Here is a 16278-nt window from a genome sequence, read left to right on the forward strand (position 1 = left end):
ATAAAAACAGTGACAAATTTTTTTCCCATCCAAGTTTAACACCTCCTCCCACCACAGATATCTATCCATGGCCCTCTTAGGAGTTCTTAGACACCAGGTTAAGAACACGTGCATCCAAAAAATAGGCATAATGATCAGTCATAAGCATTTTTCCCTCCTAAATCTATCCTCAAAGGAAATGGAAATCATGATTATTAACCATGATAGTAATAATAGCAACTCAACTATTGAGTTCTGTGTCAATTACTGTACTTCGTTTCTACACACATTATTTCACTGAACTCTCTCAACAGCCCAAGTAGGGGATACTTGTCTCCATTGTATAGAGTCTAAGACCAGAAAGGTTAAGTAGTCTACCCAAGGCCACATCTTTAGCAAGTGATAAAACTATGCTTAAATCCAGGTCAGTCTAACATGAAAACCCACTTCTTTCCTTGGCCCCCTCCACCTCCTCTGCTGCCCCTGCCCAGGTGCTGGAGTCTCGTCTCCTTCAATACTGGAACTCAGACTCTCCGCCCACCAAAGGGAGCTTTGACAGACCCCTGTGACCTCAGTCATCTCCATCAGAGCCCAGATTTGAGTGACTCAACGTTTCCTCTAGTTTGTAAATCCTTTCACAGTAGACATTGCCATTGTCCAGAGGAAATAGCTCACACAAGTTCCCTTCTACCCTAGTTTATTTCTATTCAGAGCTCACACTCTGGGTCTGTAATATTCTAAACCCCTCAATTCAGCTGGAAATTCCCTCAGGGATTGTACCGAAACAGCTTATCATCACCTGGCAACATAAAAACAAAAATGTCAGTAGAAACTGAATCACCTGAAGAGCACACGTGGCCTCAAGGTTAGATAGCTCCTTCTGAGGATCATTTTACCGTACTTACCAGATGTGCAAATAACCACCTGCATAAAGGAAATCTCTTGAATTGAAATCTAAGGAAATTGATGGAATGGCACCTTCACTACAATCTCTTTTTTGTACGTGTGTGAGATCTCTTTGATTACGTTTCCTCTGACACTTACCCTAGTATGAACGAATATGGGATTTGGTGCAATTTTTCAGAAAAGCGACAATCTAGAAAGTCTGCCCATCCTTTTTAACCCAATAGTTTTACCCTTAGACCTTTTTTTTTTTTTCTTCGCGGTACGCGGACCTCTCACTGCCGTGGCCTCTCCCGTTGCGGAGCACAGGCTCCGGACACGCAGACTCCGCGGCCATGGCTCACGGGCCCAGCCGCTCCGCGGCATGTGGGATCTTCTCGGACTGGGGCACGAACCCATGTCCCCTGCATCGGCAGGCGGACTCCCAACCACTGCGCCACCAGGGAAACCCTAGACCTTTATTTTAAGAGGATCATCAAGGATGTTCAGTTTCCAGGGATAATTTTGGGAGTATTGTTTATACCTAGAAAAATGACAAGAGCTTAAATGTCTGACAACAAGGAACTGGTTTGATAAAATGTAGTCAACACAGTAAAATATTATGCATATTTATATTTATAATATATGCACACACTAAAAAGTAATTTGGATCAGATTCTGGGTGATTTTTGTCTTGATTCATTTTGCTTATCTATACTTGCTGAAGTGTCTCCTATAAACATATACTATTTTGGGGAAGAAAACAAAAAAGAGAAAAGAAAGATTCAGCTCCTAAAATTCAGGGAACAGTCCACAGTCTTTAAAGGACACTTCCCAAGTGTACGAGAAAACCATTGTTCTTGTGGGTGAACAGAGGAATCCTTCCATGGTAAACACTGGAGAATAATTGTGTCTGCAGTTAGGTGGAGGGATGAGCCAGGTGAGATTGGCAGTGACTACAGGCTAAAAAATATTATGGGGAAAACCATAATTTCCACCCTGTGTTTGGGAAACATAAGTACATGGTATCTACGTCGTCTAGCTACTAAATGAGATGTTTTATAAATATCAAATACGTATCTGTTTTTTCATTTTAAAAATGAAAGTAATGAAATACTTCTACTTTAAGCATTGGCCTTTTACCAGGACATTTTGTAGCACAGCCCGAATTTTCCTCATTTTATTTTTCTGAGATGAGAGGAGGGTTAACAACAGCGTGGGTTTATAGGACTTGGCTCAGCCTGGTTTGTGAAGATGATCCAACGCGTTTGAACAAGTAGAGGAACTGAGTCACCTACCCAAAAGTAGTACAAATTGTTCCTCCTTCCCTTTTCACATGAAATATTTCTGTGTGTGTGTGTGTATATCTTTGTCAATTTAGATACTTATTTTGAATACTGCAGTTATAGAAGTCTGCTAGGCCTTTCTGGAGCTGGATTTCATGTTAATTCTTGGAACAGATCAAACAGATTCCCTCTCTCTCTCTCTCTCTCTCTCTCTCACACACACACACACACACACACACACACTCACCACATATGTACACACATTTTCCTACTATATAGCAATTAAAAGGAACAGACTACTGCAAACGAGACAACATGGGTGAATCCCACAGATAATGAGAGCAGAACCCATCTACACTGTCTCTACCCCCAGTTCTGTCAACACAATTCTGGATGTAATCTTAACTGATGGAGCCACATCCTTACAATAGAGGAAGGGGTGGTGAGTCCCGTTATGCAATATCCCACACATTAGGTTTTTATAGGAGTAACACTGTAAGTCCCTAAGAAGGGCTGTTTCAAGATGTCTATATTCACAAGTTGCATCCTGTACGTGGAAGACTGTCTGTTCCAATTGCTAATTCTCACCACAACCTCCTTTGTTACATGTGTACAAATATCACCGATTCATGTGCAGGGTTCAAGGCCAATGGCAGTGACCTCTCCTGTCTCAGGTGTACATGATGCCTAGAAGGGTTTGAAAGCAAAACCGAGGTCGCCATGTTGGGATCTCTCACAATACCTGACTCCACGTCATTTAAGGCGACCCCTTGACTAAAGCAATAATTTAAAAACTACAGTCAGCTCTCCCCATAATCTCTGACACCTATTAAATTTTGAACTTTAACAAAAAATTTTTAATCTTTTATTAAATCCTCCTTTTTTTACATGCAGTAAAATGAGCAAAAAATGTACTTCTCAACGAACTTTTATATATGTTTATACTCATGTAACCACCATCTAGATCAAGATACAGGACATCTCCAGCATCCAGAAAACTCTCTCATGTCATCTCCCAGGCAATACGTACCTCTCGAGTAGCTACAGTTCTGATTTCCATCAGCATAGATTATTTTTGCCTATTCTTGAACTCAATATAAATTGAAGCATAAAGCATGTTTTTTTGGTGTCTGGTTTTTCTCACTACACATTATGCTGTTGAATGCTGGCTCCTGGCATATCACCAGGACAATCTGTTCATAAGACAAAGCTGAGTGTATTGCCTACTGCCGTCAGGGAGAACACCACCTTGAAAGACCTTTGGTAGTGTGTTGGAGGGGGAAGGAAAAGTTGAATTTGAGATTTTAATTCTGGTTTAAGGTGAGTCTTTTGATGGGAAGGCTTGAATAGGATTAACAAGAATTATGATATCTTTTAGGATTGTTGGGAAGAGTAAGGCAAGAATTTTGAGGTGAGAGGTTCAAAGACTCTTGAGATGGAAACGGTTGATATTTTCTATTGACGAGATGATAGGTCTTTCAGGAAGTTCCTATAATGAACAATAAAGTTGTTTGCCTGGGCAAGAGTGTCCTGGAATAGTAAAGCTATGCTAACAAAGACTATGGAATAATAAAATCCTAATAAACAGTAAGCCCTGGAGTGGTTTATGGTGTCAGTCCTCAGTATCCAAGCTCAGGGTGGGGAGCAGATGGTTTCAGTTTGCAATATTTTTGAGATTCATCTGTGTCACCTCATGTAGCAGTAGTTTGTTCGTTTCCTTTGCTGTGTGGTGTTCCATTGTTTGAATATACTACAGTTGATTTACCCATAATTCTATTAACAGCTATTTGGGTTGTTTCCAGGAAATATGTCGCTATGATCATTCTTGTACATGTTTTTTTTTTTGGTGCCTATAAGAACTTATTGATGTAGGCTGGTTTGTTTTTGCCTTGTTAAGGAATCAAACTGTCAATGGAGATTCTTTCGTTGGGCTTTAGTTAGCATCTCAGGGGGCCCAGAGTTTCCCCTTGGCCCAGAGACACCAAAGCTTGGTTCATCTCTTCCTGCCAGGGGACTGTCAATCACTTACTGGTTCGATATTTCTGGATTGCACATTGTGTGGCCTGCACTGCACAAGGAGCTGAAGACACAGCTTGGAGCTTTCCAAGTTCCAGCAGACGGAGTTCTTGACTATATTGCTTACTATTGTATCCCCAGCTCCTAAATCAGAGCCTAGCATGCAATAGATGCTCAATGATCAGGGGTCATCAAACTATGGCTCATGGGCCAAATCTGGTCTGCTGCCTGTTTTTGTGAATAGAGTCATGGGGACACAGCCATGCTTATTTGTTTACATATTGTCTATGGTTGCTTTCCTGCTACAATGGCAGAATTGAGTAGTTGTGACATTGAACACATGACCCACCAGGCCTAAGATAGGTCCCTATCTGGCCCTTTACAGAAAGAGTTTGCTGACCTCTAGCCTAGTTGCCCATTTGCCTAGCTAAAAGTTGATATTCTATGACAGTGGAAGAGGAGAAAAATGAATATTTTTGTTATTTTTAAGTTTATTATAAAAATTTTCAAATTTTTTAAAAAGAAGAAGTAGAGAGAGAAAAAATGAACCCAATTTGCCTACCATCTAACTAGAAGAATGGATATTAGGGGATGTATTAGTTTCCTAGGGCCACCATAATAACATAGCACAACTGGATAGCTTAGAACAACAGAAATATATTGTCTCACATTTCTGGAGGCCAGAAGTCTGATATCAAGGTGTCAGCAAGACCACACTCCCTCTGAAGGTTCTGTTCCAGGCCTCTCTTAGCTTCTGGTAGCCTCAGGAATTTCTTGGCTTGTAGAAGGTCATCTTTTCCCCGTGCCTCTTCACATCGTCTTTCTTCTGTATATGTCTATCTCTGTGTCCAGATTCCCTTTTTTTACAAGGACACCAGTAGTATTGCATTAGGGCTCACCCTAATGACCTCGTTTTAACTTGATTGCTTCTATAAAGACCACATTTCCAAATAGAGTCACATTCTGAGGTGCTGGGTGTTACAACTTCAGTGTGTCTTTTTTGAGGGAACACAATTCAACCCAGAACAGAGGAAGAGATAGCAGTCTGTATCTGAAACTTCATCAGCATCTTCTAAACTAAACAGATATCCTATGACATGTTCTTGAAAACGTCTAGGGAAAAAAAAAGAAAAAAAAGCCTGGAAAAGAGTGCTTTCAATACAAATCTTCCTGAAGATTCATCACACGCATTTCCTAAGCTCTAAGATTCTTGTTGTAAAAGCCTGGTTAACTCAAAACTTCCCAAATTATTTAACTATCAGACCCTAAGGTTGCTGCTTTGGAAAGAAAGTGAACAGCAGGTGAAAAGGAAAGCACAGAGCTAGAATCATGATAAACTCATGAAAGAACCATAGAGGTTAGAGGTCAGAGGAATCCTTCAATGACAACGGGGAGCTTAGGATGAAAAGAAAAATTTTAGTATAATTAGCTGCTGCCTGTTCAATGGACAGGATCTCTGATATGTACTCTGTTCATTTCTTCTGCTCTTGAATAGGTGTGCAGGGTACCACCTTTGTACATCTTGTTCCAATTCTATAGGAAAATATTATGTACCCTTTAAGCAATCCAGCTCCCTAGGTTTTGGGGGAGTCCTAATTTCCAATGTCACAATTTTGGAGAAAAAATTTCTATTGTAGCTGTCTTAGTCTCCAAGTGGGAGACCTCTCTGAGTAGGAGAGACAGGAGAATTTCAGAGATATAAATAACCCAATCATAAGATATTTCATCCCTCCATAATTTAGGGTCAAGCCAGTTCTCCCACCAACTCCATTTCTGAGTCCAAATGTGTTTATCACGAGGTGGGCTTGTATGTAAGTATGGGCAGTGGAATATGAAACCTACAAAGCCCTGCAAAGGTTGAAAAACAACTTCCACCTGCATTTGCCAATACTTCCCCTTGTGCGTGGGTGCAGAGGTACTAGGGGAAAGGACATGCCATGGTTGTATCACAGGCAAAGCTGGAGGCTGGAAAGAGACAGAAATGAAATGACATATTAGTAACCAGTTTCTGCAAAGGCAAGCTCGATGAATCAGTCTTCAGCGCCCATGGCCAGAGGGTCAGGGAGCCCTTTGAGTCAGGTCAACTGTGAACTACTGGGTGTTTCTTTGGCCCAGGGAAGTGTCACCCTAGAGGCAATGGTGAGTCTCATCTTGTATAATGAGAGAAATATTCATGTCCACATCCTCAGGGCTCCTTATGCAGGAGAGAACATCAGAGTTTGATGGTTTGTGGAGATGTCCCAGATGGAAGAATGGTGCTCAGGTATAGAATGTGTAACACCAAGGGTGAATTCTAATTTAAACAATGCACTTTGGGTGATTATGATGTGTCTTGTAGGTTCATCAGTTGTAACAAATGTACCACTTTGGTGGAGGATGTTGATAATGGAGGAGGCTGTATCTGCACGGGGACAGAGGGTATCTGTGAGTCAAACTCTCTGTACTTTCTGTTCAATTTTGCTAAAATTAAACCTAAAACTGCTCTAAAAAAATTGTCTATAAAAAAAAATTGCTGTGCTTTTGAAATTCCCAGTGTCTAGACCACCCCCCAGATCAATTGAATCAGGATATTCAGGCTTGCAATCTAGACATCAAGAAATTTTTAATACAATCCATGTAATCCCAATGTACTGTCAAGGCTGAGAACTACTGCCCTAGAAAGTGAAAATCTCACTTCAGTGGATCTCAGACCTGGATATCAATTAGAATCACGTGGCACTTAAAAAATATCAATATATAGATATCCAGGCCTCACTCCCTGAAATTGATTCATTTGGTCTAGGATGAGGCCTGGGTACCAGTATTTTTTTTAAAAAGCCCTTCAGCGGATTCTAATAGGCAGCCCAGGTTGATCTGTAGCAAGAAGGGCAACTTCCTGGAACATATGCTTTAAACGCTCCAGTCCTGTCCCCATGGAGGACATCACCAATCATTCCCAATGAGCCCAGACATGGCCTTAGGATCCTTCTATACTCAGCTTATCAGGCAATCGCTAATAACTGATCAGAGCTGCCAACGGAATCCCCTTTGGCAGCTCTGCTCGATAGATCTACTCCCTCTCCAAACCACAGATGGCTTTGTTGGCTCTGCCTCCCCCAATTCTGCCTCCTCTATCTCCTCCAATTCTGCCTCTCTCTCCATCCCTTGGAAAGTCTGACATTTTCATAGAAGAGGTCTCCAGAGCTGTGACCCCACGACAGCTTTTCAGGCTTTAGAACAATGTTGTACCTTCATGCTGTGCCTATAGTCTTCAAATCTCAAGGACTTTTCTGCAAACATTAACTCATTTGTTTGAAAAGGTCTGGTGCTGTGAAGACTAATGAGATAACATTTACGAAACACTCTGTGTTCCCAAGATGAAAGACAGCATGCTATTCATGTAAAAGACGTATTCAGAGACCACTGAAAACTCTCACAGGAATTAGCAGCCTTTTGTGCTTTGCTGTGAATATCATTTAAGGTCAGGAGAGAGGCCACACCACTGCTCTTTGGAGAAGGCCTAGTGACGTGGGAGATGTAGCAGTAAGAACAGCTTCCTAGAACCCCAGGCTTTGTCGCTTTCTAGTTTTGTTACCTTAAGCAAGTTTCTTAATGTGTCTTCCCTCATACGTCCGGTGGGAGTGATAATGTCTGGCTCAGATAAAGTAAGCGAGAATGCTGGCGTGGACCCTCACGTCAGCTCTTCCAAGGAGCTGGGAGCTGCCTCCGGCTGGTGTTAAAGGGCCACATATGCAGTACATTTGCACATCACAAAGAGGAAATGTACAGGACAGCATTGATTAAGAATCCAGAAAGGAACCTGAGAAAGGAACCTAACATGAGAATTAGGAGAACTTATGTCTTTTAGAATTTTCCCATGTAGATCTATAATTAAGAACAAGATCTGTGCTGAGTCCAGCTTTGCCCTAGAGGTCATGTTGACCTTTTTAGTAAAAACAAAACCTCTTAACGGGTGTATACTAAGCAGCTACTCCACAGAAAGCTAAATAATGGGGATGAAGAGAAAGCTTTCATTTCCCCAGTGCATGAGAAGGAATTCCTGCCTTAAAAAGCAGATAATATGTGAGATGTAAAAATAAATAAGTAAATAAATCTGAAAGTAGGTAAAACATAAATTAAAAAAAAGCAGATAACATCATCAATTCTAAGATGCACATTTTTGTTACATATACCTGAAATTGGAGCACATCTTACAAGTGAAGGCATGTCATAGTCTAACAGCATTTCTTTCCTTTCTTAATGGTTCATTGAATAAATGGGGCATCTTGAAATCAATGGCATCTTTTTCTCTTTTTTTTTTAAAGGAACGTTTATTTATTTATTTATTGGCTGCGTTGGGTCTTTGTTGCTGCGCACGGACTTTCTCTAGTTGCAGCGAGCAGGGGCTACTCTTCATTGCAGTGTACGGACTTCTCCTTGCGGTGGCTTCTCTTGTTGTGGAGCGTCGGTTCTAGGCGCACGGGCTTCAGTAGTTGTGGCATGCAGGCTCAGTAGCTGTGACTCACAGACTCTAGAGCGCAGGCTCAGTAGTGATGCACGGGCTTTGTTGCTCCGCGGCATGTGGGACCTTCCCAGACCAGGGCTCGAACCCGTGTCCCCTGCCTTGGCAGGCGGATTCTTAACCACTGCGCCACCAGGGAAGTCCTCAATGGCATCTTAGATTCAGTGAAATATGACAATAACAATCCCTCAGGGTTGTTAGAGGCTTAAGTGGGGTATCATTGGAAAAGCACCTCTATTTATTATTAACTGTTGCATAGCAGATTACCCCTAAACTTAGCAGCTTAAAGCCATAAACATTTTCTTTCCCTCACGGGGCCAGGAATCCAGGAGCAGGTTAGCTCAGGTTCTAGCTAAGGATGGCTCAAGAGGCTGTAGTTACAGTGTCATCGGGGTCTGCTGTCATCCGAGGCTTGACTGGGGGGAGGAGAATCCACTTTCGAGGTCACTCATATGACTCTCAGTAGGAAGCTTCAGTCCCTGGCAATGCGGCCCTTTCCACGGAGCTGCTTGCCACAAGGCAGCTGGTTCCTCCTAGAATGAGTCATGAGAGAGAGAGAAAGAGAGAGAGAGAGAGCGTGCCCAGGATGGAGGATGGAAGCTGCAGGCTTTTATACCTCATCTCGGAAGTTACATGCCATCTCTTCTGCTGTATTCTATTGGTCACACAGGCCAACCCTGGTATAAGATAGGAGGGGACAACATAGGTGGCAGGGATCACTGGAGCCATCTTGGAGACTGGCTACCACAACACCCAACACATGGAGTGATGAAAAGAAAGTAGGAAAAAAATGTTAGATTTTCCCCCTTCTATAGTGCTTTCCTTTTTACCTCATATGGATTTTGCTAGAAGAGATTGAGTCTGCACTTATGTTTGTACCACCATCAAACTCATTGTTTCAGTTTATTCAGCGGTATCGCTGGAGTGGCAAATGGAATGAAGGTGAAAGGATGTTGCAAAGCACAATTTGTGTTTGACTATTTGGTGTGGCTGGAAACGAGAATCTTTCTTTCTGGCTTCTGTGAGCAAAATGGAGAATCTTAGGATTTCAGTAATCTCTCTTGAAAGAAATGCATCCAAACTCTAGAGGCTAGTCACCCAAGAGAACTTGGCCACCCTAGTTCTTCTGGCCTTTGTAGAGCAGTGGTTTGGCACCAGATGGGAGCTCCACATACAGCAAGAGCTCACAGGATCTCAGACCTAGGCTCTTCTGGCTGGGCACAAGGGGACCGGTTAAGCAAATCATCATCATTCAGCATAGCGGAAAGAATAAACAGGTGCATTATGAAATTCTGGAGACATCGAATCCAGATTTTCACAGTATTGTTGGAAATAGAAGCCTGCTTATGATAAGATGAATTTACGGCATCCCTGGATATAACCCCGCATATCCTGAGTATATGATTCTCAAAGTGTGGTCCTCACCCAGCATCATTAGCATCACTTGGGAACTGGTGTTTGAAATGCAAATTCTCAGTCCTCACTCCAGAAGTAGTAAATCAGCCCACATGGGAGTGGAGCCCAGTGAGCCATCTGTGTTTTAATGAACACTCTAGGTGATTCTGATGCTTATTCAAGCTTGAGAACCACTGCCCTGAAAAGCTTGAGAGCCATTGCCCACTGTAAAACCCTCTTCCTTGGTATAAGACATAGTCTTTCTCCAATACCCAACCCCGACCCCCAAACACACACAAAGGCAAAAATAAATTTTAGTGTTTGGAGATGCACTTGGGTGATAAAGCTGTAAAGAAAAGTAAAAAAAATGATTACTCTAAAGTCAGGATGATGGTTATTTTTAGGGAAGAGGGAAGGAGATGTGGGCTGTGCAGGAAGGGGCACACAGAGGACTTCTGGGATGGCTTCTGGGATGGGGCTGTTACCCATTTGAAGGAGTGTGGGAGCACCCATGCATGGGTTTCAGGAAGACACAGCGGAAATATGGTGGCTAGGGATTTGACACGCTCACACCTCTGTTCCCAGCACAGAATAGCTATGCAGCTCTCTTCATAAAATTAGAGCCTCAAACAAAGGAAACCTATTATATGTATATTTGACAAAATATGGGGTATTTTCTAACACCAACAGTTTTCCAATTCTTTAGACACTAATCAGGTGTCAAACGATTAAATTCAATTCTGATACTAAGTCCCTGGAGTTAGTGTCAGATTCTACAGATTTAAGGGTTCAATTCCCCAAGACTGCCCCTACTTGATATACCAGTTGCAAATCCTGGCCACTCATACTTCTGACCAAATGACTATAAGTTGCAGGTTCTCACCATCCCCTTCTTAGGCATGATAATTTGCTAGAATGACTCACAGAACTCGGGGAAAGAATTTACTTAATGTTTGCTAGTTTACTCTTAAGATATAACTCAGGAACAGCCAGATGGGAGAAGTGCTTAGGGCAAGGTCCAGGGGATGGGCACAGCTTCCACTCCGTCTCTGGCTGGACCACCCTTCCAATACCTTGATGTGCTCACCAACCGAGATGCTCATCAAATCTTGATATTCAAGAGTTTTTATAAAGCTTAATGTTCAGCCTTCCTCCTACTTCCTGGAGGTCAGTGGGTGGAGCTAAATCTTCTAACCTTTGAATTTCTTCATCTTTCTGGTGACCAGCTCTATCCCGAGGCTCTCTAGGGGCCTCACCCTAAGTCACTGCATCAGCACAAGCTCAGGTGTGACCAAAAGGGGTTCATTATGAATAACAAAAACATTCCTATCACTAAGGAAATTCCAAGCGTTTTAGGAGCCCAGAAATCAGGCACAAAGACCAAATATATTTCTTATTATACCACACAGAGGAAAAATCTGAAAGGGGAAATATGTTAAATGTAATAGAGACTCGACTGGCATGACAATCAGTTCAAGGGACTCTGGGCCTCCCCCAAGGCTGTCTATACATTTTGTTCTCTTCCTTTCTTCCATCTCCTATCTCTGCATCACCTGGCGCGTTGACCTCATTTATTACAGATGACAGTGTGTGGGCAGAAATGCATAGTGTCAAATAATCCCTCAATTAAATGATTTATCATCCCAGCTTCGTGATCCCAGAGGAAAGACTCATCTCTCCTAGTGTCCATAAATAAAATCCCAGGGAAGGGCCATATTGCCTTGGTTGGGTCAAAAGACCAACTTGCTGTGGCCCTGGAGTTAGGGTATTTTGACTGTCTGGTGTGGAAGGAAAATAGAAATGGAGTCAATATTGCCAAGAGAACTCTCTAAAATGGAGCCAGGAAGCCATTGAAAAAGTATGACTCGTGCATGTCTCAACCTGTATGGAATTTGACCTTTTGACCATGCACTGTCCTACTCCAGATACTTATCGGACACTTACTCTAAAATAACTCATGATGGCCTATCTACTTATCGAACCCCTACCCTAAAATTAGTTGTGATTCCTTAAGGACAAATATGTCCTGACTTGCATCAGAGTTGATCACAATCCTCTCTGGGTAACTTTAACCACCTTGTGGTTTTTGTCTTTATAAGTCCTTGACTTTTTCTCTTCCCTAGAACCCTCTTTCAGTTTTATTTGAATCTGTGTCTTCTGAATTATAATTCTTAAGACCTCAGATGAGGCTGGTTGTTCTTTTAGGCCTTGATACTGGGTGTGGGTCATATGTTTACACAAGGGGTGGTTGGGACTGCCCAAACCCACCAGAATCCCATGGAAAGCTAGAGGGTAGTTCCCCAAGCAGAGAGAAGAGGAATTCCAGGTGGCTAAGACAATCATACATGTTTGCTAGAAGTTTTGATGGAAACCCCACATGGTGGTACTATGTGCCTAGGATAGAGAGAGAGATATAGAAAGTAGACAGCAGGGTGAGGCTTCTCCAAAGGTCAGCTGCAGTTGGAACTCATTGGTCCCTGGAAAAAGACATGTGTGTTCAGGGGAAGGATGCAGAAAACTAGAACAGATGCTGAGGGGTCTGCCTTGACCATCTACCTTGACTCATTTCCATCTCTCATCCAGACTCTAGGAAAATCCTTGACCATCCCAGCCTGGGAGTATTCTCCAGAGGCAGAGATGCAGAGCTGTGTGGCAGAAAGAGCACTGGACTAGAAGTCAGGACCTTGAGTCCCAGGTTTGCCCCTGACTTGATCAAGTTCACTCCCTTCTCAATAAACACGGCGTTAGACCAGACCATAGTTAAGCAGAATATGGTAAAAAGCAAGGACAGGGCTGGGGCTGGGGAGAAACAGAAGGAAAAACACCTTCAAGGAGTTGGATACATTTACTATCACAAAGTTATTGTATTATAAATCTATAACTTCATTGAAAAGTAAAAACGATAGAATGGAAATATATTTTGTGTTATTTTATCTTAACCCTGTAAAAGGAGAATAATCTTCTCTTGTATCTCTTCATTTCTTTAGTGAGAAAAGTACAAGCTACTTTCCCTTATGGACCAGGATGGAAAATAGCTTTGTGGACTCCTGGGGGGAGTTTTCCTTTAAGAGGATACATATCATTTAAGCCACTCCAGACACGTAAGTAAAGGGTGAGTGGCCTAGACTGCCTAGGGAAAGGCAATATAAAGAGACCCTTTAGGGGCTTCCCTGGTGGCGCAGTGGTTGAGAGTCCGCCTGACGATGCAGGGGACACGGGTTCGTGCCCCGGTCCGGGAGGATCCCACATGCCGCGGAGCGGCTGGGCCCGTGAGCCATGGCTGCTGAGCCTGCGCATCCGGAGCCTGTGCTCCGCAACGGGAGAGGCCACAACAGTGAGAGGCCCAAGTACCGCAAAAAAAAAAAAAAAAAAAAGAGACCCTTTATGTTTGGGAAGTTGGGGGGCACCTTGCCCCTTGGCCATCACTAGAGAGAAAGGATGGGAGGGAGTTCTGTGAACAGTGGAGTCCTTTCTGATTCAGAGCTTCAGGAGCCAGCTCTGGGTATACAGAAACTAAAAGAGCTTAGCTGAAAGGGCAGCCACGTTGGGGGCCCTGGCAAAGCGGAGTGCTGAGGGAGGGCACTGTCCTCCGTGAAGAGCCCCTGTGGCTCCTTCAGGGACTGGCATCCTGAGGGCTCCTCACAGAAAGCATTTTAAGGTGAACCAACTGGTCTTCAACAGTGACACCATGTGGTCGAGAGAAGTAAAGACAGCATTGGACCAATCGCCTTGCCCCTGGGGTTGAGGATGCCTGGCGAACCTGTGTCCAAACTTGAACGACTGGAGAGAGTGTGCACTTCAAAAGGGAGACACTGACGCTCTTGTTCTAGGCCAGGTGGGGCTACAGCGATTTTTTTCAGTATTGATACTTTGAGTTGTTGGAGCAATTCATACTGGTTACATACATTCTAAAACAAAGGTTATAAATAGACTTTACTTACATTTCTGAAAATCTATAACCATGTCAGTTTGACTTTTGCCGGTTTTGCTGGAGCCCTGAGCATCGCACTCCAGGCCACTGAACACAAGTTTTGTTTCCTCTTTCACTGCAAGGTGTGCCAACTTGTTTTCTGAAAAGGGCGAAGAGGGAAGAGTGGAAGGACCCAGTTTTTGACTTTCAAACGGGACCCCTCTGCGGTCATTATACTTCCCTCTAAGGTAACTTTAGTGCAAGTGTCTACATTTTTCTATGGAACTGTTTAATGTTTTAAGAATCTCCTGGGAAAGTTATTCATGCTACTCACTACAGGCTTCTAGTTAAGAAATGTTTCATTTGATTTCTAGCTGAACACCACAGTATCGATTTCTCAAAGCATTTATAGATTTATTAGGAATATGACTGTGTAAACTAGTCAAATGGGTATAGACCATATGGCTTGGAATGTCATACATTCAAACAATAGGGAGCGTGTGAGCCCCACCATGTGTCAGGTGGGGCTGGGCATGGAAGTTCCACCATGTTTGGGGGCTTGGAAGGTAGATTGGTACAGAGCAAAACATAGCCTCCCCATCAAGGAGCCTGCTTGGCAGGAAGCAAGCACAGGAAGGGCAGAGAGGAGGAAGATCCGAGCCAGTGTCAGTTGCCACCGCTGATATTGAGAGGCATAGACAGACAGATGCCAACAACCAAACATAGAACTAGCTCTTGAAATCAGTCATTCGCACGGGAGGCAGTGTTGCTCTGAAGTTAGGTGTGTCAAGTGCTGGATTTGAATCTCAGTTCCACCCCTTAGCAGCTGTGTGATCTCGGGCATGTCACTGAGTCCCAAGTGCCTCAGCTTCCTGTGAATTGGAGAGAAGACCCACCTCCAGGGAGGTTTTAATCAGAGAATACTGGCAAAGTGTAATGACGAGTAAAACTGCTCTATAAACTGAGCTTTACTGTAATAATGATAGTGAGTCCAAAATTTGTAGACCGATCCGATCTTCGATGTATTTTCGTTTTGTTCAAATCAAGAGTTGATCCATTTAATGAAGAGTTGTGGTTTTAGACCAGATTAGATTCATCATATTTCTCTAACTCTTTGGATCTCAACCTTGGCTGCATATTAGACTCACCTGGGGTTTTTTTAACCTACTGATGCTCAGACTTCAACCCCACAGAGTCTGATGCCATTGATCTGGAGTATGCCTCGGGCTTCAGGATTTTCAGTCATGAACGGATGTGCAGCCAGGGTTGGGACCCGCTGGTCTAACCGAATATGAAGAGTGAGCAGATCTGTCCTTGGGTTACAGGCAACCAGGGAAGTTGTTGATGTCTTTCTCCTTATATATCCACATTCTGAACTAGGAGTTGTCTTGGAAACAAGCAGTGGGAGAGGGTGCTAAAAAACTGGCACTAAAAATTGACTGAAGTACCAAATAATTCTATCCCCATGAGGTTTTTGTGAGTCCTTTTGGTACCAGGGCACGTTCCTCAGCCAGCAGCTCTGGGATGCGTGGAACAGCTGTAGTTAGAAAGATGGATTCCGGGGGCAGCTCTGCCCTAGCCCGGCCAAGAGAGTATGGGCAAGTCAGTATGCCTGTGCCATCTTGACTTGGTTATCTGTGTGTTTACGAGATGAAAATGTTCTTCTGCAAACCCCACAGAGCTGTTCTTAGGTCACTGAGATGATGTTGAGAAAATACTTTGTGAATCATAAAATACTATAGGAATGAAATCAAATAGCCAGTAGAGATTAGACATTGCATTTTATGAGACTGTAAAAAAATTGTATATTATGGTTTCTGCTGTCCTGAGCTAAGTTTTCCACCACACTGTAGCAAAGTTGTGATCATTGAGACCATTTTACAAAGCAATTCTATATGCAGGATTTCACAAAAGCAATACTGCAGTGCACTCTATTTTCTATCCTAATCAGTAACTTATCATGATAAACCTTTTGCAAAACACTATCTAGGGAGTGGACCTGCCTGGTAAAATGACTCCTTTTTGTGCAGAAAAATAATTACTGTAATGAGTTTCTGTTATGCAATTATAAAGCACAAGGGTCCATGCAATTTTACTGAGGATGAAAAGTAACCAGCATTCAAATTAAGGGGTCTAATTTGTTATGTAAATCGAGTGGGGTTTTTGTTTTGTTTTGGTTTTGAGTTTTTAGGGTTTTTTTTAGCAGAATTATTTCCTTCCAGTTTATGGTGATTTTAGAAAACATTTCGTTAAAGAACAACATGTAACTGACTACATTTTAAAGATCTTATTGGCTTTTTTCAGCGATT

This window comes from Stenella coeruleoalba, assembly GCF_951394435.1.
Source record: "Stenella coeruleoalba genome assembly, chromosome: 5".
Taxonomy (NCBI): Eukaryota; Metazoa; Chordata; class Mammalia; order Artiodactyla; family Delphinidae; genus Stenella; species Stenella coeruleoalba.